Source organism: Peromyscus californicus, unplaced genomic scaffold, assembly GCF_007827085.1.
Source record: "Peromyscus californicus insignis strain IS unplaced genomic scaffold, ASM782708v3 Scaffold_17__1_contigs__length_78620276, whole genome shotgun sequence".
NCBI lineage: Eukaryota > Metazoa > Chordata > Mammalia > Rodentia > Cricetidae > Peromyscus > Peromyscus californicus.
Window position 1 is genome coordinate 61,176,178 of NW_026294469.1, and position 25,517 is coordinate 61,201,694.

Sequence of the window (25,517 nt, forward strand, 5' to 3'; positions counted from 1 at the left end):
TTGGATCATCTGGGCCTTGGTGTCACCTTTCAGGGGGTCTTGGCTGGTCAAACCTGATGTATCTTAATCTGGAACAAATCCATAGCCTCTGGCTTTCTGTGGGAACAAAAGCAGAGTCTCCTTTCCAAAGCAACATATCCTTATATTCAAATTTTGAAGTCAAGGTACCTTTAAAATATACATATTGGTTTAACTCAGCTTCCTTTACAATCAAATATCTCTCTGCAGTTAAGAATCCCAAAGACAACACAATCCAGATTCTCTGTGTAATATTCATCTTTACGTGGCTTATTTTATATATTAATTTTAGTGTCTCTTTAAAGACTTTATTTTTTAAAACTATGTATTTGTTTCTATAACTCTCTATATCACGTATATTTTACACACATTTTAAACTATTACATCTGAATCTGTTTTATTGTGAATCTATTGCCTTAAACTGCAGCAGCTGTAGCTGCTGGCTCCACCCACCTCAGCTTCCCAGCATGGCAGTGGTTTACCACGAGCTCTGGGAGCTATCGTGGGTCTATGCTTTTATCCAAGCAGCGTGTAGTCCAGAAGCCTCTTTTTTTGTTTTGTACCAGCAAAGGCTAAATCCACCATGCAGCTTAATGTGCCACTTGCAGAGGCCTCATTCCCGCCATACGGCGGCAGGTCGAGCGCACAAGCTAGGAACCCGCCAGTAGCTCAAACTGGCAGCTGCCGCTCATTTGAGAGAGACAATTAGGAACTGTTTTTAGCTCCGTTTTAGAATCTTTTTGCTCAGGTTTTAGGTGGAAACTCTTGCCACCACGTTGGACGCCATTTGTTACTAGAGTTTTCCTGCCTGACCCACAGTCAGGACAAATCTCTCTCACCTGCCAGTCCCACAGCTGCTCAAACCCAACCAAGTAAACACAGAGACTTATATTGCTTACAAACTGTATGGCCGTGGCAGTCTTCTTGCTAACTGTTCTTACAGCTTAAATTAATCCATTTCCATTAATCTATACCTTGCCACATGGCTCATGGCTTACCGGCATCTTCACATGCTGTTTCTCATCATGGCGGCTGGCAGTGTCTCTCTGACTCAGCCTTCCACTTCCCTGCTTTATTCTCCTCCTTGTCCCGCCTACACTTCCTGCCTAGCCAATGGCCAATCAGTGTTTTATTTATTGACTAATAAGCAACACATTTGCCATACAGAACATCCCACAGCATGAGACTCTATAAATTTATATTGTTCTCTTTTTTGACCATGAATACTTGTCTTCTCCCTATTATTTTACCCAAATACTTCCAGTAAATTTGGGAGCTTGGTGATTCAGCCTCCTCTGTCTAACTGGTTCTCCAGTGGTCCTACTTACAGGAGTGAAATATTCTAAGATATCCCAATCATATTAACCACAACAATAAGTACATATCAGACGGTCTGTCTTCTCCATTTCATTATCTCTTTCTGGCATAAAAAGCCATCTGTAGGCAGTGTCAGACTAAGGACCTTCCATCGACTCACACTGCTCTTCAGTGACAAAACTTGCTTTATAAAATACTTGTTCTCAATAACTTTGCCACCTGCCTCCAAAGACTAAGTTAATAAGGACTTACCTCTTTTATTAAGTCATCCATGATTCCCCCAGCCTTCTTAACCTCTTCCAACAGTTTTTACAATATTGAAGAATTAACCATACTACTTAGGAGCTAATAACTTGCTATCCCATCATTAACTAATAATTGTTTCATGCCCATTATTCTTAGAACATGAATATGTTGTGAGCACTTGATTAAAATGACTCTACTCTATACCACTCATGAGTGCTCTGTATCTTTTGGACTTATACTGATAATGGGCTTTTAGGACTTGCTTAGTTTGTATGTGTTCACTATGCCTAACAGATACTGTTTGATACCTACTGCCTCCATCTACTGCAATAGAATTAGCTTAGCCTTTCATTTCATCTTCCTGTCTACACGTTTCCATTGTACTTTTGGCTCCTCAGATGATGTAATAGTTGCTAACACTTGTCCGGTGCTCCCTTGTATTCCCTTTGGATATATCCTTTCTCTTCTCCTAGCCTATAATGACCCATAAAGCTGTGAAGTACATTACCATATTGTAAGCCTTCTATGTATCTCTGGCCTGGACACTGTAGCTCTAAAACGAACGAAAATTGAATATGATAATTTTCTATTGAAACCAGAAGTTATAATATTTACATATAGTAGATAAAGACTATAAGCTTAATAGATGAATTAATAATAAAAAGCAAATTCCAAAACTAAGAAAAATTAGAATAACTTAAAAATATTGTCTTTCCTTAGAGTATAAGTATAATGCATCCCCTAAACCTAAAATGTTCAAGGAACATTGTGTAAGAAAGGATGGCATATTGTATGAACCAGGGACAAGGGCATTTGCTGTGTGGTAATATTTTCTATGTATGACAAGAAACTTAAATCCAGGAATCAACAATATTGCTGCCTAAGCAAGACCTGAAAAATGACATCAGTTGGCATGCTTGTATAGATACAGGAATTCTCACAAGATTTCACCTCTAGATGAAGAGATGCAAGGAATTCATGGTTGCTGAAGGAAGAAGAGTGAATCTTCTACAGGGAGGAGCCCCCTGATAGGTTACCCAATAGCTTAAACATATATGAACAATAATAAAAAAAATGCCAGCAGCTTGTATAGCAATGATAATGAAAGAGGAGGAGGTCATGAAAATATTAGTATAAGAGTAAACTGAATTTCAAGTAATATATGGAAAGAAAATCATAATCTACTGATGTCTAGTGTCTCATACTGCAGTAATATAACTTCAGTTTATAGTTTCAAATTCTTTCCCAATGAAAACTCTAAGCAGCAAAACTAAAACAAGAGAATATGTTAATTTCCTTTTTTGTTCCTCAGATGCATTGTGGTTAACACTTTAAGTAATTTCAGGAAAGAAGGATAACATGAACTGGAGCACAGAGCTTAGACCAACTGCATATTAGCTAGCCGTGTGCTGATTTCCATGTCTTGAAACAAAAGGTTAACACAAGAGATTTTCAAGTCCATGGTTTTAGGCAGAATCAACATTCTCCTTAGAAAAAGTGTGTTCTTTCTACTAGAAGTAATTTACCTACTCTTTCCTTAGAATTGACATTTTTATCAAATTGATACGTATTTGTAAGCTCAACTGTATTTCCAATTGGCAAAATTTGAACTTTCATGAGAAGGAAAGGCTAACAGTTTCCAAAGAAAAGGATGTGGTAATAGGAAAGCAAGGGGCAGACTTGTAGGAGAGAGAAGGTACAGAAGAGGAAACCAAGCAAGGAGCTGGAGTAAGTACTCCCTACTTCACAGTAGTGCCACAGATTCCTTTGGTTACCAGCTGAACAAGCTCAAATGACTGTCTTTATAACACATTAAAGAAAAAGCTGTTTCACCATTTCATCTTGAAGTACAGAATACAGTACAGAAATCTTGAAGTAGTATCACAGACACCTCTAGCTCTATTATCCCCATGATTAGAACCCAGATGTTTTAGAAGTTACCTTCATTCTTTGTTGGGAGGTCTTGAATCATGTGCAACACAACCACACAAAACACCAAAGGCATGCTCCTCTCCCCTTCTCTGCCACCACCTGTCCTGTCTTGCTCTCACTCTTCTCACTGTCACTCCTGCTCTCTCTGGAGCTGGGCCTCTGAATGTCCTCTATGTCCTCAAATAGAAAGCATACTTATTTGTATAACCACACCCCACCCATATTCCTATCCATGTTGTATACACACTCAGATATATACATAGACCTGCATGAGTGTTCGTATACTTTTCTTCAACGGAAGCCATGTGCTTCCGGTTTCTCTCCTCAAACTCTAATGACATTGTCCTTTTGGGAAATCATCATAGTTGCTCTTGTTTACTCTGGAAACTCATTATTACCACTTCTTTAATTTCAACGTTTCTTTATGAGCTTTTTCACGGATCTCAGCCAGCCCCGGCACAAAATGCCTTTCACATTAGCTGCCATGTTTGATGTTTATTTTGAAGTAAGCCCAAGAGAATCACCGTTAATAGCTAATTGTTCAAAACTATACTGTACATTCTTTCCCTGAGACATACTTAAAATAGAACTCTTGAAACTGAGTTCAGTAAATACTTATGCAGATTTCTGTCTTCTACCTAGGGTGAAGAAAGTAAAAATAAGCAACAATCCCATCTGCCAGCATCACATCAAAACAAAACACCAGACAATCTGCAAGTTGACAGTTGTTTTGATTCCACCAGAGAGCTGAAGCAGAGCAAATAGCTAGCCCCAAATGCAGGAGTCCTCTAAGGAGAGGAAGTATGCAATCACATACTTACCCTGGTAGATGCTGTTGTACACTGCATGCATTGACAAGGACAAATCATTTTCATTTTCAACAAATTTGTAAGACAGCATGTGACCTAGTGTGATAATATAACCTCCACTGACAGATGCAAGGAAAATTTGTATATGCTGAAAGGCCCCTTACCCACTCAGAAGAAAGTTCAGGGACAGTGTGTGAAAAGTGACAATGCACTGTGATGCAGCACCTACTCTGGGCAAAGTCTAGAGCCCAGGACACTTCTGCCCTGCAGGACAAATGGCTTCAGACAGATATCGAAGAAAGACAGCAGATTCTGTCACTGTAGGTCTCAAGTGAAGAAGTATGGAGGGTGTGGAAGGAAACAGCTAAAAGCTGTTCCTTTGAGGGAATACAGGTATCTATCTGTCACCATTGATGGGTAGATCACTGTCTCCTGTCATTGGAATCTGAGACAAAACCTTAGAACTAAGAGTTTCAGGAGCTGAGAGCCATTTATTCCTTCATTTCCAAGCCATCAAGTGTTTGTTTGCTTGTTTGTTGGTTTGTTTCTGTGCTGTTTAGATGTTGTTAACTTGACACAAATCAAGACTCATCTAAAAAGAGAAACCTTAATTGAGGCGTTGTTTCTATCAGATTGCCAATAGCCAAAGTCTGTGAGGGATTTTTCTTGATTAATGACTGATATGAAAGAATCTAGCCCATTATGGGCAGTGCCAACCCTAGACATGTGCTCCTGGGTTATATGGGAAAAAAAAGAGTAAACTGAACAAACCATACAGAGCTATCCTATCAGCAACATTCCTCCATGGTCTGTCCCTCTGTTCTTGCCTCCAGGTTCCTGACCTGCAGAAGTTTGTGTCTTGTCTTCACTCTGTGATAGATTAGGACTGTAAGGTGATTGAGACTTATAAGTCAAGTAAACCCTTTGCTTCTAGAGTTGATTTTGGTCATGGTGCTTATCAGCATCATAAAGCAAACTAGGACAGCTTCTATGCCTCCTCCTAATGCTACACTTGGTTTCCATTATCACTGCTGATGCCCAGACATAATTTTTCTAAAAACACACTCTTATTTTTCTCCTAGTCATGGTATAAGATTAAGCTTTTTGACTTTTTGAATGGCTGCCAACGAATGGGGTTTAGACAATCCTTTTACTGCAGGGCTTTTAAAAAAGACAATAAATAGAGAAAGAGGAAAAAAATATTAGAGGATTAAAAATTCAACAGCCTTCAGCACTTGGCTGTGTGTTTTCTTCTGTGAGCCTTCCTCTAAGTCTATATTTTTTAACATTAGCTTGCTTGGAATTGGAAAAAAGAAGATAATAACTACATAGGGTGAAAATCTCCTGCTCTCAATAATTGTTCCATTTGCCTTGTTCTTAGGTGGCAGATTTAGAAATGCAGAGGTAAAGGGAATAGACCCTAGCATTTGCATGTGGCTGAGGGGTGTGATTTCTCTGCCAGGGTCCTAAGAATCCATTTGCAAAGAGCAGCGCAGGGCGCCAGCCTTTCTATGGTCCTCTCATCTTCATGTGTCCCACCTTGCAGCTCTCCTGGGGCTTGCTGGAAGACACTCATGGTCCTCTTGTACTTGTCTTTTAATCTTCCCTTCTGTCATCCATCCTTCCATTTTGCAAGCCACTGAGGGATTTTCAGGAAACAAGCTGGGCATAACTTCACACTCATTGTATTACGTTAAATAAGAACAATGACATTTCCAGATCCTCACAGTAATGAATAAAAAAAAAGAAGAGATAATTATGCTTATATTGTCTTTCTGATTAATCCCCCAAAGTCCCCTAAGCATTTAAACCCCCAAGAAACTACTTTCAAAGTCAGAAAAGGGCAGACATAGAAGAGAAAGGCTAAGGGGTTACATCCCTAGGGAAAGCTATACCCCAGTGGTTTCATCATGCTTAGGAGGCTTAGCAGGGAATTTTGATATAGTCTGCTTTCTTTTTATTTTCTTTTTTCTTGCTACTGGCTGTGGAGCCAGGATTCCCTGAATGAGCACTAACATCTCCTTGAAGTTGACAGTGACTCTTTTCTGTAGCTGGCATCATAAGTTTTAAGTGATAACCAAGATCCCCCTTCCTCCTTCCCTCTCTGACTCCTTTGTCAGCAAATTTTTAACACCTTTGTATACGAAATTCTTTGTCTTTCTAATACCAGTTGATTAGAAACAAGGGAGGGGATCCCAAAGCAAACAAAACAAAAACTTTCTGTAAGTTAAGAGGTATCTATGCCATTCCATCTTGGTTTTAATCAGCTGACATTTCACTGCAGCACAATTTATCTATCATGATAAAACTTAGGAGCAGGTGCCAAGGTGGGCAGTGGGTATCCTCACAGCCCCCATGCTTAGTCATAGTGCTTCTTGAAACAATTATATAAGTGGGTGTGTAGACATTGACCTGAGATTGGACTTTCCACACACATCTACTATGGAATCTGTCTCCCCAAACCTTCCAACTGCAATTTAGATAATGAGGAATCCAGACACACATGTGCCCTGCTGCTGTATTCCCTATGGTTACAGGACAAGGAAAATGAAGGTGGAATAGAGATTCAAACTCACTCTTTGCTGGCTAATATTTATAGACTGGAATGTACTACGCAGACTGAAGAGGAGAGGAAATTCATCAACAAACTCACCCAGGTGTAGATCAAATATGCTACCCACTTCCTAAATAGAACACCAGTAGCACAGACACTGAGATAAACAATCAATCAATGGGACCTCTTGAAACTGAGAAGCTTTTGTAGAGCAAAGGATATGGTCAACAAGGCAAAGCGACAGCCTACAGAATGGGAAAAGATCTTCACCAACCCCACATCTGACAGAGGACTGATATCCAGAATATATAAGGAACTCAAGAAATTAGACATCAAAATGCCCAACAGTCCAATTAAGAAATGGGCTATAGAACTAAACAGAGAATTCTCAACAGAGGAAACTCAAATGGCTGAAAGACATTTAAGGAATTGCTCAACATTCCTAATCATCAGGGAAATGCAAATCAAAACAACTCTGAGATACCACCTTACGCCTGTCAGAATGGCTAAGATCAAAAACACTGAAGACACCTTATGCTGGAGAGGATGTGGAGCTAGGGGAACTCTCCTCCACTGCTGGTGGGAATGCAAGCTTGTCCAACCACTTTGGAAATCAATATGGCGCTTTCTTAGAAAATTGGGAATCCATCTCCCCCAAGATCCAGCTATACCACTCTTGGGCATATACCCAAGGAATGCTCAACCACACCACAAGAGCACTTGTTCAGCTATGTTCATATCAGCATTGTTTGTAATAGCCAGAACATGGAAACAACCTAGATGCCCTTCAACTGAAGAATGGATAGACAAAATGTGGTACATATACACAATGGAATACTACTCAGCAGAGAAAAACAATGACATCATGAGGTTTGCAGACAAATGGATGGATCTAGAAAAAATCATCCTGAGCGAGGTAACCCAGACTCAGAAAGACAAACATGGTATGCACTCACTCATAGCAGGATACTAGATGTGGAACAAGGATGACTGGACTGCTACTCACATCACCAGGGAGGCTACCTGGAAAACAGGACCTCAAGAAAGACACGGGGATCGCCCAATGACAGAGAAATGGAATGAGATATACATGAACAGCCTGGACATGAGTGGGGATAGTGAAGGGCGAGGGTCGAGGGAAAGAGAGCTTGGGGGAGTGGGAGATTCCAGCTGGATCAACAACAGAGAGGGAGAACAAGGAATAGGAGACCATGGTAAATGAAGACCACATGAGAATAGGAAGAAGCAAAGTGCTAGAGAGGCCCACAGAAATCCACAAAGATATCCCCACAACAGACTGCTGGCAATGGTCGAGAGACAGCCTGAACTGACCTACTCTGGTGATGGGATGGCCAAACACCCTAATTGTCGTGCTAGAAACCTCATCCAACTACTGAGGGATCTGGATGCAGAGATCCATGACTAGGCCCCGGGTGGATCTCTGGGAGTCCAATTATCGAGTATGAGGAGGGTTTATATGAGCGAGAATTGTTGAGACCAAGGTTGGATAAAGCACAGGGACAAATAGCCAAACAAATGGAAACACATGAACTATGAACCAATGGCTGAGGGGTCACCAACTGGATCAGGCCCTCTGAGTGGGTGAGACAGTTGATTGGCCTGATCTGTTTGGGAGGCATCCAGGCAGTGAGACCCGGTCCTGTGCTCATTGCATGAGTTGGCTGTTTGAAACCTGGGGCCTATGCAGGATCGCTTGGCTCGACCTGGGAGGAGGGGACTGCAACTACCTGGACTGAGTCTACCAGGTTGATCTCAGTCCGCGAGGAAGGCTTTACCCTGGAGGAGATGGGAATGGGGGGCGGCCTGGGGGGAAGGGGAGGGAGGCGGGAGGGGGGAGAACAAGGGAATCCGTGGCTGATATGTAGAACTGAATTGTATTGCAAAATAAAAAAAAAAAAAAAAAAGAATTAAAGGATATGAAATCTAAAAAAAAAAATGCTACAGTATCACTCCACCAGGCAAAATATGCCCAATGATGCAATAATGGCATGGCTATTTTAGAGACAATGAGCTATTTTGTGATTAGATTGGAGGCCTACTCCAGGGAAGGGAATACAGAACACTAGTAAACCTAGTCAAAGGCTTTTGATTAGGGAGAGCATGAGAATTGTTTTGCTAAGTGGTCATGCTATTAAACTGTCTTCTAATTATTTATGTTTTTAAAGATTTTTAAAAATTATTTATTTGGTGGGTATGTACACAAGAACACAATTGTCCTTGGAGGCTCCCCCTAGATCTAGAGTTACAGTAGATTCTTGGCTATTGGACTTCAGTGCTGGGGGAAAAAAAAAAAAAACCTTCTTAAGAGCAATATGAACTCTTGATTGCAGGCTGCTAAGTAGATGGGTTTATACACATAGACTAGTATTGTTTTCAGTGTAGTACAAATTTGCAAAGTATGCTGTCAAATACAAATTGTCATGTCTGAAAATACTGAAATTAATGAGTGCTGAATATTTAGCCCTAGATGAAACACCTATAACATTTCCTTCACCCAAGACCCAGAGGACATCAAAGAATAAGTGAGGGGAAGTGGAAAAGAATTAAAGATGGGGAGGAGTTCCACCAAACATTGCCATCCAAATATGGCATGGCATTGCCATCATGAACCCATGCAGTGATGGAATCTGCAGAAGACTGGGTCCTTCAACCTTCCATCATGGGTGCAAGAGGTGCATGAAGTATCATCCCTTCTGAGGATTACTGAGTATTAATGCTTCCTAGAAGAAAGGGCCTTGCTTTCTTTAGTCATGTAGCCACTGGGAGCCTAGTTGGAAGAAGGGGCTCATAGGGAAAGGAAGGACAATAACAGAGGGAAAACGGGTAAACATAGCTATAGTGCATTGTACCATGTATATTACACTGTCAAATATAAAGAACTTGAAAGTACCAAAGGGGATTTCCAGGTCTGATTCTTGGAGGCTATTTTAATGGCTGAAAAAATATAAACAGGACTGCTTTTCCTGAAGCACAATTTTCAAACTGCATAATTCTGAAGAATTACTTATCTATTTTATAAAAAACAAAACAAAACAAATGAACAAACCCATAAAATGTTAGTGTTCTAAAAACTTCACTTCCATAATTTTTAAACATTTCCAAATATTACTTTCATTTATGAACCTTTTCTGAAAAAAAATGTTTTAGTGTCGTTGTATGGAACATTTGCTTTGCATGGGAATCTGTTCTCCAATATTTCTGGCAGGTATTTTTTCAGCCTCAACTCAAAAGACACGAGTTAATGAAACAGCAAGATTTTTCTTGAGAGATCCAGTTCGTTTTATGGACGACTACTACTGTGTGAACTTCTTTATAAGATAAAAATTACTTGGCTATTGTTTTCTGATGATGTTTCCACAGCCTCTATATATGCGCAGAATAAATATTATCATTTTTTTCCATATTACAAAAATCTCTAATGTCACCAACCTTTCCTCTCTACCTCGTACTTTGAACCCTTCCAAGACATACTTTTCCTGTAATGATGTTCTCTCTTCGTCTCTAGGATTTTAGACTCTTCTCATATGCTTACCTTTCTTTACTATCTTACAGAAAATAGAAATATATAGATTTGAGCACAAGTCCCCAAATATAATCAGGTTCATATAGACAGTTTATACACTCTTTAACCTGAACAGGACAGGTCACAGTAGCATAGCAAGCATATCACAATGGCATTTCACAGTCACCCAAAGTCACCTAATGTAATTGAATGAAGCTAAATGAATGCATAGACTTTTGTGAGCCATGGTGATGATGGGTACATCAAATGCAAAAATAAATAGATACTTTTGACAGTTGCACAATGTGTTAATGTAGTAGAATCTCACACTTATGTATTCCAGAATATGTAGAACCATTAAAAACCAGAAAAAGGTAATTTCAAGTATTTGTTTTGGGAATATTTAGCATTTACTGTTGAAAAGCTACTATCACCAAAGTTGTCTTGGGTAATTAATAATTTATTCATAGTTTGAACAAAGTCTTGTTGATGTAAACACATGGTGACTATGATCTCTACAGGAAATGAGTCTATACTTATCTGGTTACAAGCATTGACTGGACCTGGATATTTAGCCACAAAGTCTTCATAGGTGTAACAATACTTGAGGTGGGTCTGAAAAACTGGGGATAATATGACAAAACATGGCCCAAAAAGAAAGTTTCAGCAGGAGTCAAAAGCATAAAGATGGGACAAGATAGGACATGTCAGGTGAGTCCACAATTATTGGGAGCCAGAAATAACATACATGGGAAAAGGATAAATCTTTCCATACTAAACAACTTTGGTTGTCCTGAACAGGATGGTCTTTCTACTAGGAAAATATGTATCAAATAAAGACTATCAGCACAGAAGTGACATGAGCCAGGTATGGCTCTCCAGAGCTAATTTTGGGGGGCAGTGTGAACAACAGCTGAGATAAAGGGAAAGCAAAGGCAATAGAATTAGCTATAAGACTTCAACAAGAGTCCATTAATACACTCTTGTGTGTACACACACATTCACACATATTATAGTGATGGGTAGATTATAAAAATACAGGTTCAAATGCACTTCATATCTGTTCCACTGAAAACATGCAAACTTTTCTCCACTAACACATACATACATGCTTTGAGACCAACTAGTGATGAAAGCATAGCAAAGAGTTGCTATAATCTAGGTTCATTTGATTTTATCTTTCTTCTATTGACTGACTGACTGGTTGATTGATTGATTGCAAGAAGGTTTGTTTCTACATCATTCTAAATTTATTCATTGAAAAATTTGTGCATTTTTACAATGTATTTTGATCATATTGTTATCCAGACTCAACTGGCCCTATTAGCCTCTAATCCTCTCTTTTCATATACTCCAATTTTTGTTGTGGTTTTTTCTTATAACCTCTTGAGTTTAATTAGTGCTGCCCGTGTACAAACATATCATCACTGAAGCATGAGCAAACTCCTAGAAGCCTTGTACCTAAAGAAGAGTGGTTTTTTTTCCTCTTTTAGCAAATCATCCACTGTCAATATCTCTTCTGCCATCTGTGTTGGATTTCAACTGGCTTGCTATTGTGCAGGTTCTTGAACAAGTAACCAGAGCCATGTCATGGTCTAAAGTCAGCATTTTATAACTCTGTCTTCATCTGCCAGCTCTTATCTTCTTTCTGTGGGCTCTTCCATGATGTTTCCTAAGCCTTGGATGGGGAGAGCTACAGGCGATTCATCCACAGCTCAGCACTTAGTTACTGGTACTTGACACTCTACATAACCTTAACCCACAGCCCAAAAAAGCTTCTTCATCAAAATTGAGAGCTGTAAAGATCTGTTGGTATAAGCATAAAATATTTAGAAGGAAACTTGACAGCCTCACTATTTCACATAAAGGCAGTAGATTCCTCTTAAGGCCTATGATGTTCCTAGTCATAGACTTTTGACCAAGTTCACAGTAGTAGGAATGAAATTTCTTTTGTGCAGTAGACCTCATGTCCAAGACGAAAGTGGTTAATTATCTTCATTAGTATCATGCCACTGTTGCACAAGTGGATACATTTGGCCAGGTATACCTTATTCCATGCAGTATCCACTTGTGGATAAAACCACTGATGTTTGTTCTTTCCTATCAGTCTATATAGCACTTTGTGGTACTCTGCAGTCTAGACAGTAAGCAAAGTTTCCTGGTCAGTTGAGACTGTTTTCTCTGTAGTACGATCCTGTTGTAGAAAACACCATTCACTTTTATCGACTTGCTGTGGTTGGCAACCAAGAGCAATGACAGTAGCCTATGATGTTCGGGATCTTTCACTGTCCTCCCTGACCAATAATTCATAAGGAAGTATCCTATGCCTAGCACAGATATTTTCATTTTATGAAATTTAATTTTATTTTCATTTAATGAACCATGTATTGAGGGAGCAGTATTGTCTGCTCATACAGGGTACATCTGTTCAAACTCATTTTATTAATATATATTTTAATTAGCTTATGAATTAGTAGAATTTCATTAAAATTTTCAAACATTCCTAGTTTTGGTTAACCCATTCTCTATTCTCTGTTCTTTCCTATCTCCGTACCCCCATCCCCACTTATACCTTTAAGTTTTTAATTTGCTTCTCAAGCAAATACATGGGAGACACATAATTCAAACTGATTCAGCACCAGGATTGTATAAGGTGTCTCTTGCCTTGTACTGAACTTATTTCCTTCAGTAGTTGTTGCACCTGTGTTCAGGTGGCTTTTGAATTATGCAAATCACCAAGATCTTCAAAACAATGTGCTATTATAGTAATGCATTTGGGAGTATTATGAGGTGTTTTTTTTTCTGTAATTCAATGTTTATAAAGAATCTAGCATAGTCAAATTCATAGAAGCAGAAAGAAAACTGTGATTTTCAAGGTACTGAGGAAGAAGAAATTGGGAAGATTAATATCTTAAATTGTATAAAGTTCCAAATTTTTAAAGATAATCTTAAGAATCCACCACACAGAACAGTCTCTCTAGTAAACTTTTCTGGATGCATGTAAGATAATGTGTGCACTAAGTTTGCTGAGGGGATGCAGATATTTTGTTTTTTCATAACTCTTACTGAGACAGAATTATCAATAACCTAGTGCAGTATACATCTTCTGATGTAGGTAAATGATCCAGAGACAGAGGTCAAATTGAAAGCACCTAAGAACCCTACAAGAGGAAACTATAACTGTTTCTTAGGAAAAACAATTATTATGTCACAACTATACTCTCCACATGGACAAGTGGTTCCTTTTTATGTAATTATACTACAATCAAAAAAATAAGGAAAATGATAAATTAGGAAACGGGTTCAATAAAATTACTGAGGGAAAGCATATGAATTTGAGTCAAATATTTGTAAGAACATAGTATTCTGCCATGATTAGTGTATATCTACACAGAACTCTAAGATGTTTAAGAATGACAAGAGGCAAAATGAGGAGAAATTAAGTTTTAATTGTTTATCAAAAAACATTTAAAAGTAGAAAGGTTAGTTTAAGTTAGTATTAGCATTGCTTCCCTTTTAATGATCAGATGTGTCTATTTTACAGGAGAAAAAAACAGAGTTATTAACACTTGCACATTTACTGTGAAAATGAAGTTTATCTCAGAGGTTAGCAGCCCAGTGTCAGCATGCAAATGAGGCTAGAGTCAAATCAAAGATATAACCATTCTCCACCCTTCTGGCTGCCTTTTTCTTTCATACTCTAGAAGGAAATAAAGCACTGGTTAAGAGCGCAGACTATGGAGTCTATTCAGGTTTAAATTTCATCTCCAGTACTTCTATAATCCTTTGGTGTTACTTTATTTCTAAATATTTTTTCTTTTGAAATGAGCTTATTTTTAGGTTACTGAGATATGCTATTGACGTACACCAAGAGCCTGTGTGTACTGAGAACATTCTAGTAAACACAGAACAGCAAATAATATTGGAAAAACCTACATACGATAGCAAATGATGGGGATAGAGGACAAGAGAAGCAGAGATAAAGGGATGCTGGGAAACTTGGTGTGCCATTAAATAGGACAGAGAGCACTGAAGAGGGGGATATGAGGTACTTGACTGAGGGGAGAGGGTATTTTATATAGGATAAAAGACTTAAAGTCATTGCCTGGTCTGGTATAGTTAACAGAGAGCAGGGAGCAGTGTTTTTGTAATACTGGAGGAGGAAGGGATTCAGGAGAGAAGGCCAGATAGGCTTGTATGGCCAATTCACTTGGATTTCCAGAATACTTGATGATCTTTGGCTTCATGGACCAAATGTATTTCAGCAGAACAGTGACAAGCGCTACATTAATGTCAACCTGTTCCTGCATTGCACGTTAAGCACATGCTAAACCAGAATTTCCTGTTTACTCTAGCTACAGTCCACCTCTTCTCAGCCCAAAAGTGGTGTCTGTCCCACACATCCATCATGCCTGAGTAATAGCTACAGATCATCCAGCTTGATACCCACTGTGCCCTATTTACATCACTCCCAATTCCTCATCTTTCTGCTAGTTTTCTCACAGATAAACTCACTTCTCCAAAGTGGCATTGTTTTCTAGGCCATGGACTTAACAAGTTAGTAGTGCTGATGAGCATGTGTGTTGTGATGTCTTCTATTAATTCTATAATGGCTTTTAGGAAGCTAAAAAATGATAAAACTGTCTTACCATAGCAGTAAATAGACCATATCATTATCGAAATAACTACTGGCTCTACCATGTGTGTGTGGTTTTTTTTTTCATATTTGAAACTCCGTGCTTTGGTACTGCATATGCATAGATAGTTACAGAAACAAAATTTGCTCTTTGTGCATCGAAAGCTTATGCACACAATAGGCCCATACAATAGATTCTGCCTGAGGGCCAGTAAGACAGCTTAGCAGGCAAAACCGCCATGCCTGATCATCTGAAGTTTATCCTTGGGGTTCATATGGTGGAAGGAGAACTGACTATTACAAGGTATCCTCTGTGGCTTATGTGTACTAATGTGCACATGCATTCCTGCACACACACACACACACACACACACACACACACACACACACACACACATTCAGACATGCATACACAAATAAAAATAGGTAAATAAATAAACATAATAAAATTTCTATCTGAGCATGAAACCATTGATCAAGCTTTTGTTTGAAGAATAAAAGTAGATCTATAATTACAAATAGGTCTGTAATTATTATAGGGAAGTAAAATACATCCACTCAATAGTACAAATGAACTAGTTTAAACACATAAACAATGACCAGAAAGATGTAAAAATCACCTGGGTTTGGTGGGCCACACCTGTAATCCCTGCACTCTGGAGGTTGTAAGAGGAGAGTTGTCTTGCATTCTAGGCCAGTTTGGGGTAAATGATGAGTTTGAGGTGGCTACAGTGAAGAGTGAAGTCTTTCTCTCTCTCTCTCTCTCTCTCTCTCTCTCTCTCTCTCTCTCTCTCTCTCTCTCTCACACACACACACACACACACACACACACACACACACACACAAAATGTAAACATTGAACTGAAAAACAAACACATATGCAAATATTTTTAATATAAAACATCTCTGGTGTTGTAAATATAATTAATAAAAAGTATACACCAAAATATAAGTAGTGGCAAACCAAATTTTTGATGAGCTTTAGAGAATTGCAAGCAGTCCTCCCAGCCAGTAGATTTCAGGAAATACTGAAAACAAAATTTCATTCTAAATTTTAAATATCTAGAACAAGCTAGATAGGAACAGGATAAATATGGAGGACATACCATGCCAGAGGGGAGTTAACTTCATCTGGGTGTAAGCATGCCACAAGAGTGCAGAGATAAATCCCTAAACTGGAGGTACTGGATCCTAACAAAGAGCATCAAAGGAGGCTTCCATGTTCTCTTCTCAGTGCTTCCAGGAAAGACATAACCTCAGCCAATGATGTTTGGGGATCTTACTTGAGGACAAAATGATTACTCATCAGAACTTTAATACATGGTTTTAGGTGAACAAATCCAGGGCTCTTCAAAGGATGGAAATATAGCATGAAAATAAGAGTGGTTTGTGGTTTGGTACTATCTCTATCCATAATCCTACCTACATGAGTAATTGGATGCATCTTTCCTTTCAGAGTTCTATCCAGGATGCAGATAACTTTTGGACTGATAAATGTTATTTTCACTAAACTTTATTAAAATTGGGGGATAACAAAATTGAAATCTTAAGCCATGAATTCCCTCTTAGTATAGGCATGTATTCTATGACTAGGAATTTGAAACTTCAAAATTCATTCCAACATACAAGATAAACTGGATTAAATTAGGCAAACATGGGGTCTGTGACCTCTAAGGGCATCAGAGATTCATTAAGTAAGAATCTGAGAGTCTTTCATTCTTGAAAACTGTGTACAATATGTTGTGTGTCTGTGCACTTTCTGATTAAGTCCGAAGTGTCCTAGTCCTTTAGCTCCTCCAGTCCGGTATTAACCTCGTGTCTTCAATACTCCTAAAGTCTCTCTTGCTTCCTCAGACAAAACTGCTCCTCTCTGGAATGCATTATGGCCATGCTGCTCCTCCTTCACCCACTTCCTAATCTAATAGCAAAATCACTTTCTAAGTACAATTCAGTTCTAGATAAGCCCATGGATTACCCTCTGGTGGATTCACAGATCCCATACCATGAAGAGAATTTTCTTTACTGCAGTCTTATTACTAAAAAAATCCTAATTTTTTTGTCTGGTACAACCTGGCCAGCCACAAAAGGTCTCTACTTCTTCCAGCTGACTTGACATTCTATGGTCTTTTGACCTTCTTTCTCCATAATCATTTCTTGCAACATACTCCCTCAGTGCTCAGTACTTGTGTCTCTTTTCTGTTCATTTTTGAAGGATCAGCTCCAGAGTCATCTGCTCAAAAAAAAAAAAACCTTCATACAGTTTGTAGTAATGTATTACAATTATTCTCTCCCTCCCCTCTTCTATCTTAGTCTACTTATTCAACTGTAACAAAGTAATAGGTGATTTATAAGTTACAGAAGCAAGAAGTCTGCAATTAAGGTGTACATGTGGTTGTTTCTGATGCAGGTTTGGGTGCTGGTTTCTCAATGAATCCTTGCATGACCTAAAAATAGCTATCTGCAGTCTCTTTTATGAAAGTAATAATGTCATTCATCTTCATGGCCTAAACACCTCCCAAAGTTCTGTCTCCAAATACCACAATACTGGAAGCTCTCTTGTCTACAGTCTGGGTTATTTCCCTGATAAAGTTCCAAATACTTCACGATCCTATTAAAATTGTGTCTCCTTGTTCTATGGCAGGTGATACTGACATTGCTGTTCATGTGTACACGGGTCAGAATGAGCCAGCAGGCTGGCCCTTCTAGTCTGATTTTAAATACGAAGTATTTGTTGCAGCTCTTCCATGTGCTAAGGAATTTGTTCAATGCAGAAAATGCAGTAGTGAGCAAAAAGTCATTCTTTCTCCTGTGTCAATTGATGAGAAAATCATGTGCTTTATCAGCTAAAGGATGAGTTCAAACAACCTAAAAAGAGAATATAGATAACCTGGCCTGTAATTTCAATAAACTTAGTTAAGAACTAGGTATCTTAACACATGAACAGTTAGTCATATGGTGGCTGAACAGATTGCTAGTAATTCATGGAGTCAAGGATCTCATGAAATGGAATCAACCTTTTACTACCTCTGGTATGTTGCTTAAGAACACCTGGAACGATGAAGTCTCTTAGTTCAAAGGAAACGCATTTATTTCACTGTGTGTTTATCTACCCATGAGCACTTTCATGGGTAGCTTTTTGAGCTAATAAGTAAATGAATGAATGCTAAATAGGGAGTGGGGAATTCTTAGCAAGGAGTTACAAAATAAAGCCTGTCCCACTCTGAAAAGCCCAAACAGATTTTTTTCTATAGAGAGATTACAGTTAATTAGCTCCCAATTTGCTTCAAGTAACAGAAGGGATTTAAGAGTTCATGGTAATAATATGCAAAAGGTTGAAATGCCTTTGAAACATATGCTAAAGTTTGCCCCTGAACAGAATGTAAGATGCTATTGGTGCTACTGATGCATAAGGGGAGGGCAGATGTGGGATAGGGAGTGCCCTGAGCTTCTAAAGTACATAGGAAGGCAGCTGCCAGTGACTCCCAAGGATACAAATTTAGATGCAGGGTTATAGTAGGTTATACTCAGGCTGCACTGTCCTACGTGGAAATACCCCATAGCCATGGTCAAGGTAGACAGATGAAACTGCATAAATTTTCTAACAATAGTAGCTAAGTCTTCATGGAAGCTTAATACATACTAGTCTCACTTTTTGAAGAGTTATATGAATTAACATAGTAATTCTTAGGAGAACCATACAATGTAGGTATAATTACCTTTATTTTGTGAATGAGGAACCAGAGACACAGAGAAGTTAAAGAACTTTCTCATAGCCTCATGAGTAGTAACAGTCAGAATTAAAACCCAGGCAATTGCCTTCCAAACTCTACACTCCTTATAAATATACTGCAGTGTGTTCTCTCCAGTTCATACTCCAAAAATTTACTGCAAGTCGACTGTGTTAAGAGCATTAGGACCATTTTAGGACATTTCTTGTCACACAGAAGTACCCATGTTGCTTTTGTTGTACATGTTTTTTCTGATAAGGCATCAACAAACAGTTATTCGCCAAATAGAGTACCCACAACAAACCAAAATAACTATTCTACCTAAGTCTAGCTCAGTGAACCAATGAGTATATTAAGGTTACTTGCAGGAGCATGGATGACTCAAAGGCTGTATTACCCCAAATCCCATTTTAGACAGAGTGATGACTCCTAAAAGGTAGATCCCTAGATCTCCCTGCATGGACCGATGGTGGGCTTGCCAAACAGTCTCTTTTCCCCAGTAGTTGTTATTACTTAGATAAAATTGGGGAGGAGCTTTCTGAACCTTGTAAATTTCAAGAAACTCCTGAGACTTGTGAGTTATTTCTTTTGATGAGCCTTATGAGTTTTATTCATTTCTTGAATTTTAAGGAGCCTTTCTATAGGATAATGTTTCAGTTCAGAGGACATTGCTGCATAAAAGCCTTGAACAGTTTTTCTGTTTTTATCTTGTCTGATGCCTAATTCTGACATCTATTTTTTTCTTTCTAATCTGAATTTCCCTTGGTCAAACTGAGTCACAGCAATCATAAGCATAATATGTCAATTTCCCTCTCTTTCTTTCTTTTTCTTTCTTTCTTTTATTCTTTTCTTTTGTGTTCAGTCTCACTATGTATCCCAGGTTGGTTTTTAAATTGGATCCTCCTGGGCCAGCTTTCCAAGTGTTTGGGTGACAGATGTCTGCTACTGTACTCAGTTAATTAGCTGTTTTCCTGCCCAGTTCATTCAGATGACTATTGGGATAAGCAGGAAGAAGAAAAGGCTGCATATGCACAGTGGTGACTTATGCAACACCGGATGGAGCACTTTTGGGGACTCAAAGTCTCCACACAGCAGTATAGGCATAGGGTGATGAACATGAAGTACTATTAAAAAAACAAGAAACCTGGAGATGTTAAAACCACTTATATCACAGTCATGTATTTACATATTGTGTCCCAAAGATAATGGCTAAGAGTCTAAAATGATAATATAAACACTGAAAGATACACAATAAGATGACTGTGGAGATGGTTCAGTCAGTGCAGTATTGATCCTGTAAGCTTTGGGACTTTTGTTTGATTCCTAGCATCCATGTAAAAAGCTACATGTCATGAGGCAAGCTTATTATCTCACCAATGGGGAAACAAAGACAGGTGGATCTCTGAGGCTCACTGCCCAGCCAACCCTGGCAAATCAGTGATCTTTCCAGGTGAATGAGAGACTTGTGTAAAAAAAAGTAAGGTGAAGAGCAATTGAGGAAGACACCAATTGTCAACTTCAGGTCTCTCTCTCTCTCTCTCTCTCTCTCTCTCTCTCTCTCTCTCTCTCTTTCTCTCTCTCCCTCCCTCCCTCCTTCCCCCCCTCAACAAATAAGACATGGATTACTAGGAAAGAGAGACAAATATAGGGAGATAAATCAGAATCAAACATGGTGCATTTTTATGTTGTGACAGAATGTGCTACACAGTAAAAAGGTTGTGCCATGGGTGACAGGTGAGAAAACGATGTAGTTGGATTTTGGAGCCATGGCTTGAAAACTGAAGATGAAAGGCAATACATGCACGTATTACCACAATGAATGAAACCCTAATCTCTCAAATTCAGACATACCCGGCTTTGGCTTCTCAGCCGAGGAAGTATAATATCAAAAGGCAGAATGTTTTGTGAAAGATTTGGCTATGGGACTAGTCAGTTTTTCAGACAACTGTAAGTACAGCTGATAAGAGGCAGATAACAAAGAAGACCTTGATAAGTTCAGAACAATGTCTTCCAAGCAGAGACCACTGAGAGTTGAGAATTTTGGAAGCCTCAGGTTCTGGAAAAAAATTTAATAGACTGATGAGCAGCATTTGTGCCATATGAGGACAGATTGGTATTCTGCAGTGGACCCTGATAGCCACACAGCTGGGGGAGATACAGCAGCTGAAGCTAATAATAGAGTAGCCTGGAGCACAGACACAAAGGCTGTGGAAGTCATGGTGGGCGACACAAACCCACAGGGGAGCACATGAGTATCAGTTCTCCTGGCCCTTTCCCTTACCCTGATGAGCAGAAATGGCTGTCATCAGCATCTGAGAGTGTTCAATATGGTACGGAGCTCTGAAATTGATTCCCAGCTGAGGTGCATGATCTGATCTCGGAGCCTGTGGGAATGCTTTGGCTTCATCTTCAGATACTATTTCTAGAAAGTGAGAAGCATTATTATCAAGGTGTGTTTGTTTAGCTATTTCTACCCACTAGGCATTTCATACCCTTTACTTCATTTGCTCTTCACTGTAATCCCAAAGTGTCAGGAAAGCTTTCTCATTTTTGCACATAAGAAATGGAGGCTTTTAGAAAACAGGACTTGGTTACGTCACATAAAACCATGATTTGAATGTCATTTGGTTTGGTTGTAGAATGTATGATTGTATCACCTCCACTCTGTTACTTTGTGGTGACTGTTTTGTGTTGGGAGAGTGTTAGTGTGGCATAGTTTCTATTTTGGTATAGCATGTGCCAAAATCTGGCCATGTTTCTAATCAATCAATATTCTACTCTGCTTTTTGTGAGTCACAGTACAGAAAGACTTGTAAGTATTCTTAACCTTAAAGATTTGTAGAAAGTGAAATAATAGTTTTAGCAAGGTTATTTTGTCTAGACGGTATCCAAAGGAACTTAGTTTAAAACTATGAATGACTATCTCCTTATGACAATTAGACATCCATCAATCACTAGTTATTTGGCCGGTGATGTACTGGGATTCAAGGATGAAGCAACTAGTATGATACAGAATTTGGATGTCATTATATGAATTATAATGCTAAGTTAATATATCATTCTTTCACACAAACCCTTTAGCCTTAGTACAATAGATAGACTGCTATAGTTGTAGGTTATGATTTTCTGTTTTCCCTGAGGATGCTCAGTATTTCCCCCATTCTTCATTTATAGACAAAAAAAAGATATGTAGGATGTGAGACTGAGCTCTCCCAACTGATCAGAGGTTTGTATAGACAATGACTTTCCACATATTTTCATCCCATCATAACCTAAGTAAGACCTGAGACGTTAGCTGCTCTTCACCCCCTATTCTGACCTGTGTAATGAAACTTATTATGTTGAGTACAAATTGGCTTCAAAGTATGTGAAACAGGAAAATTGAAACGGGTCGTAAAAAGAAACAGAATTATAAATGAGAACACAGGGTTTAAAATAAATTTCAATAATCATCTATATCCTCTAGAGAAATAAAATGTGGTAGTCTAGATAAATAATCTTTCCACACTTCATCATGTTTTGAATAAATTTTGAATTCCTAACAAACAACTATAAAGGAAAATAAATGAGACATTGTGACAAACTAACTAAAGCCCATTTATTAGTTGTGGACTGGCTATATATATTATGTTAAAAAATGTACCCTGTGGTTATAAAGAAATGTCTGGAAGTAGAGTAAATAGTCAATTAGACAACCCCTTAAAGTGGGAGATTACACTTAGGGAGCATACGCAAAGGTCTAGAATCCCACAATGAGGCAGGGCTGTTCATCACTGGCTCATGGTATCCCTGCCTAGACATCAATGCTCTGGCCCCTGACTTTTCTTTTGTAGAAAGAAACATAAAGTCCTTGTACCAAGTGTTTAAGGATAAAATGAATAAATTTCTGGTTTTTAGAATACCACCAGGTCTTGACAAATTAAAAAAGCATTGAGCAGACTCCTCAGAGGACAGTCATTATGATGGCATCTGAGAGAAACATTTTGCCCTTCATTTGGATTCTACTCAAATGCCTACTAAAAAGTTGATCGGACTATTTGGATAGAAAGCTTTTGTCAAAACAATGCTGAGATTTCTTTCCAATCAGCAGAAAAGCAGGAGCCAGTCACCCTTCTATTGAGGCATAAATCTTCTTTTATTCATTCACTGTTTTCTCTACTGATCTGGAGGAACATAGCTGATTTATTCTTTTGTAAACCATAAAAATGATGACTGCATATAGCTCATGGTGAGTAGGGCTGTCCTTTTGCAGAGACACAGAGTGCCCTTAAATCCCTGGGATGTGCCCAGAACAAAAGAGTGCAAACGCCCTTTCAAATGAATTGTTCCAGCTTCCTCAATAAGGAATTACATAATACATTTCAGCAAGAATGTAAACCCCGTCCTCTTTCAAATCAGGTGAAGCACGGAGAAGGTTGGCAGGGAATAATGAACTAATTCACACTCAGTGCTCAGAATTTAACCCTCACAAACATTCCACGAAGTGCTTTGAAACCAATTGAGAGATTCTGGAACATGTCGTAATCACACGAATAATAAGTAATACGGCTAGGATTTGAACTCAGGTCTTCTGATCTCTAGATTTTACCACATTGTGAGAAAATTTTGAAAACAGGAGAGATTTTCTACTTCCTTCTTGAAAGTTTATGAGAAAATTTACCAGTTCGCTAAGAGCAAAACTTGAAGCTACTCCTGCTAGTTGGGCAAAGTTTTACACAAGAGAATAAACAGTGTATTTTTGCTCTGTGGGATAAAAAGTCCATTACGTACTCTACTCTGCCATTGTAACACTAGAGCAGCCACGATCAATGACAAGGGCAAAAACAGGCACGGCTGTGTTCTAATAAGACTTCATTATGAAAGTAAACAATTCTTCTACAGACAGACAATCCCATTGAATTTCTAGGAAAGAAGTTGAAGGTGTTTCCTGTATATTGAGGCTTGCTAAGCAGCAATGAAGATAATATGCTGATTCTTTTTTTTCTTTTTTTTTTTTGAGAAGTGGTATTGGCAAATCACTCTTAGGTGAGTCTTAGATCAACAAGTCTAGCTTTGTCTTCTGAATTTTAGCCTAAAATGCAAGTTATACTTTTTGAACATCTTGGAGGGAGCATAAGAAGAAGAGAGGAAGAAGGTCCAATAACTGTAGATTGCCATTTATCTGAGAGAAATTCTAGTATTCAAGGACTGGCAATGAAGAAGGACTCTTTTTTTGTCCATTATCTGTTCACAATGGTGGTGGTGGTGGTGTTTTCAGGTCCTAGGAGGTGGTAAATGTTTTATAGGTTTAACTTTTTGATAGTCTCATATGTGTATAAAATGGATTGTGAGTATATTCACACACACACACACACACACACACACACACACACACACACACACACACACACACACACATTACCCCCTGGGATTCTCGTTCTTTTCCTTTGGAATTAGTTCTTTCAATCTAGTCCCCAGTGGCTATACCACTAGAGAAAATATCACTCAATCATCTGGATGTTGATGTCCTCTCGTTCTGGTTTAAAGTATTTGAGAATTATATGGGGATATAAACTGTTTATCTATGTATGAGTCTTGGGATCAACTCTAGCAATGCAAAGCATGGACAAGACCCCAAACTAAACCCCTGGATACTTAAATCAGCCAGTGTCACTGCATTTGGTCTTCCTTCCTCCTATTTGTATGATCTTTGGGCTATGTGATTAGAATTAGCTGACAGTTTTATGAAAGGCATGGAAACAGGCCCTCTGATCTTTTCATTAAAGGTGATCTATGCTTGCACTTCTATGATCCTGTGTTTATTCCTGTCCACCTGGCCTCTGAACACTTCCAGTATACCCATATTATTTATCAGATGATCTTGGAAAAAGATCCTTGAGAAAAATCCCTTCTAGTTGCTAAAGAAGGAAACACAATTTTGTGATAGACAGGTTTGTCATTTGTCAAAAGATCAACTTCATTAATAGCTGAAACTATACTATTTAAATATAAAGGTCTGGATGCACCATCAGATTATTAAAATAATTTGAATACAGATGCCAATACTTGATCTGTAATAAGAACATTATACCTATGTTTCATGCTCTTAGGTCAGCATTGCCAGAGGAAATTTTACCATAATTATTTCCTCTTTATATGATAGAAAGTCTTTTCCTGACCTTGACCATCTTTGAAAAGATGCAGACCTCTATCCAGCTGACTCCAAGAGGGAAGATCAGATGGATGCCCTTCAGCAAGGTTAAGGACAATAGTCACTCAACTGACCAGAGCTAAGATCTATTACCTAATTAGCCCTTCTCCCCAAGAAAAATGAGCCAGTTTTTTCCTAGGGCAGAATGTTTCATCACATTTGCTTGCCTATCTCTGCCATGAGAAATATTACCCAAACCTGCCTGGAATGGGAATAAAAAGATATTTCTTTGACAGAGATTTGTAACAATGTCTTACTATGCATCTCCCACTTTTTGTGAGGTTGACTATGTTGAATCGAGCTCAGAAAGAAAGAAAGAAATGAAAGAGGGAAGCAAGACAGGAAGGGAGGAAGGGAGGGAAGGAGGGAAGGAAGGAAGAAGGCAGGAAGAAAAGAAGAAAGGGAAGAGAAGGAAAGAAGAAAGGAAGGAATGGATAGCTACATAAACAAACAAACGAATGAATGAATGAATGAATCGATCCCTGCTAAGGATTTCACCCTCTGGAATAGAGATATTCTCTTTAATTAGACTTTCTCAAGGACTCTAAATTAGTTCTATGCTCT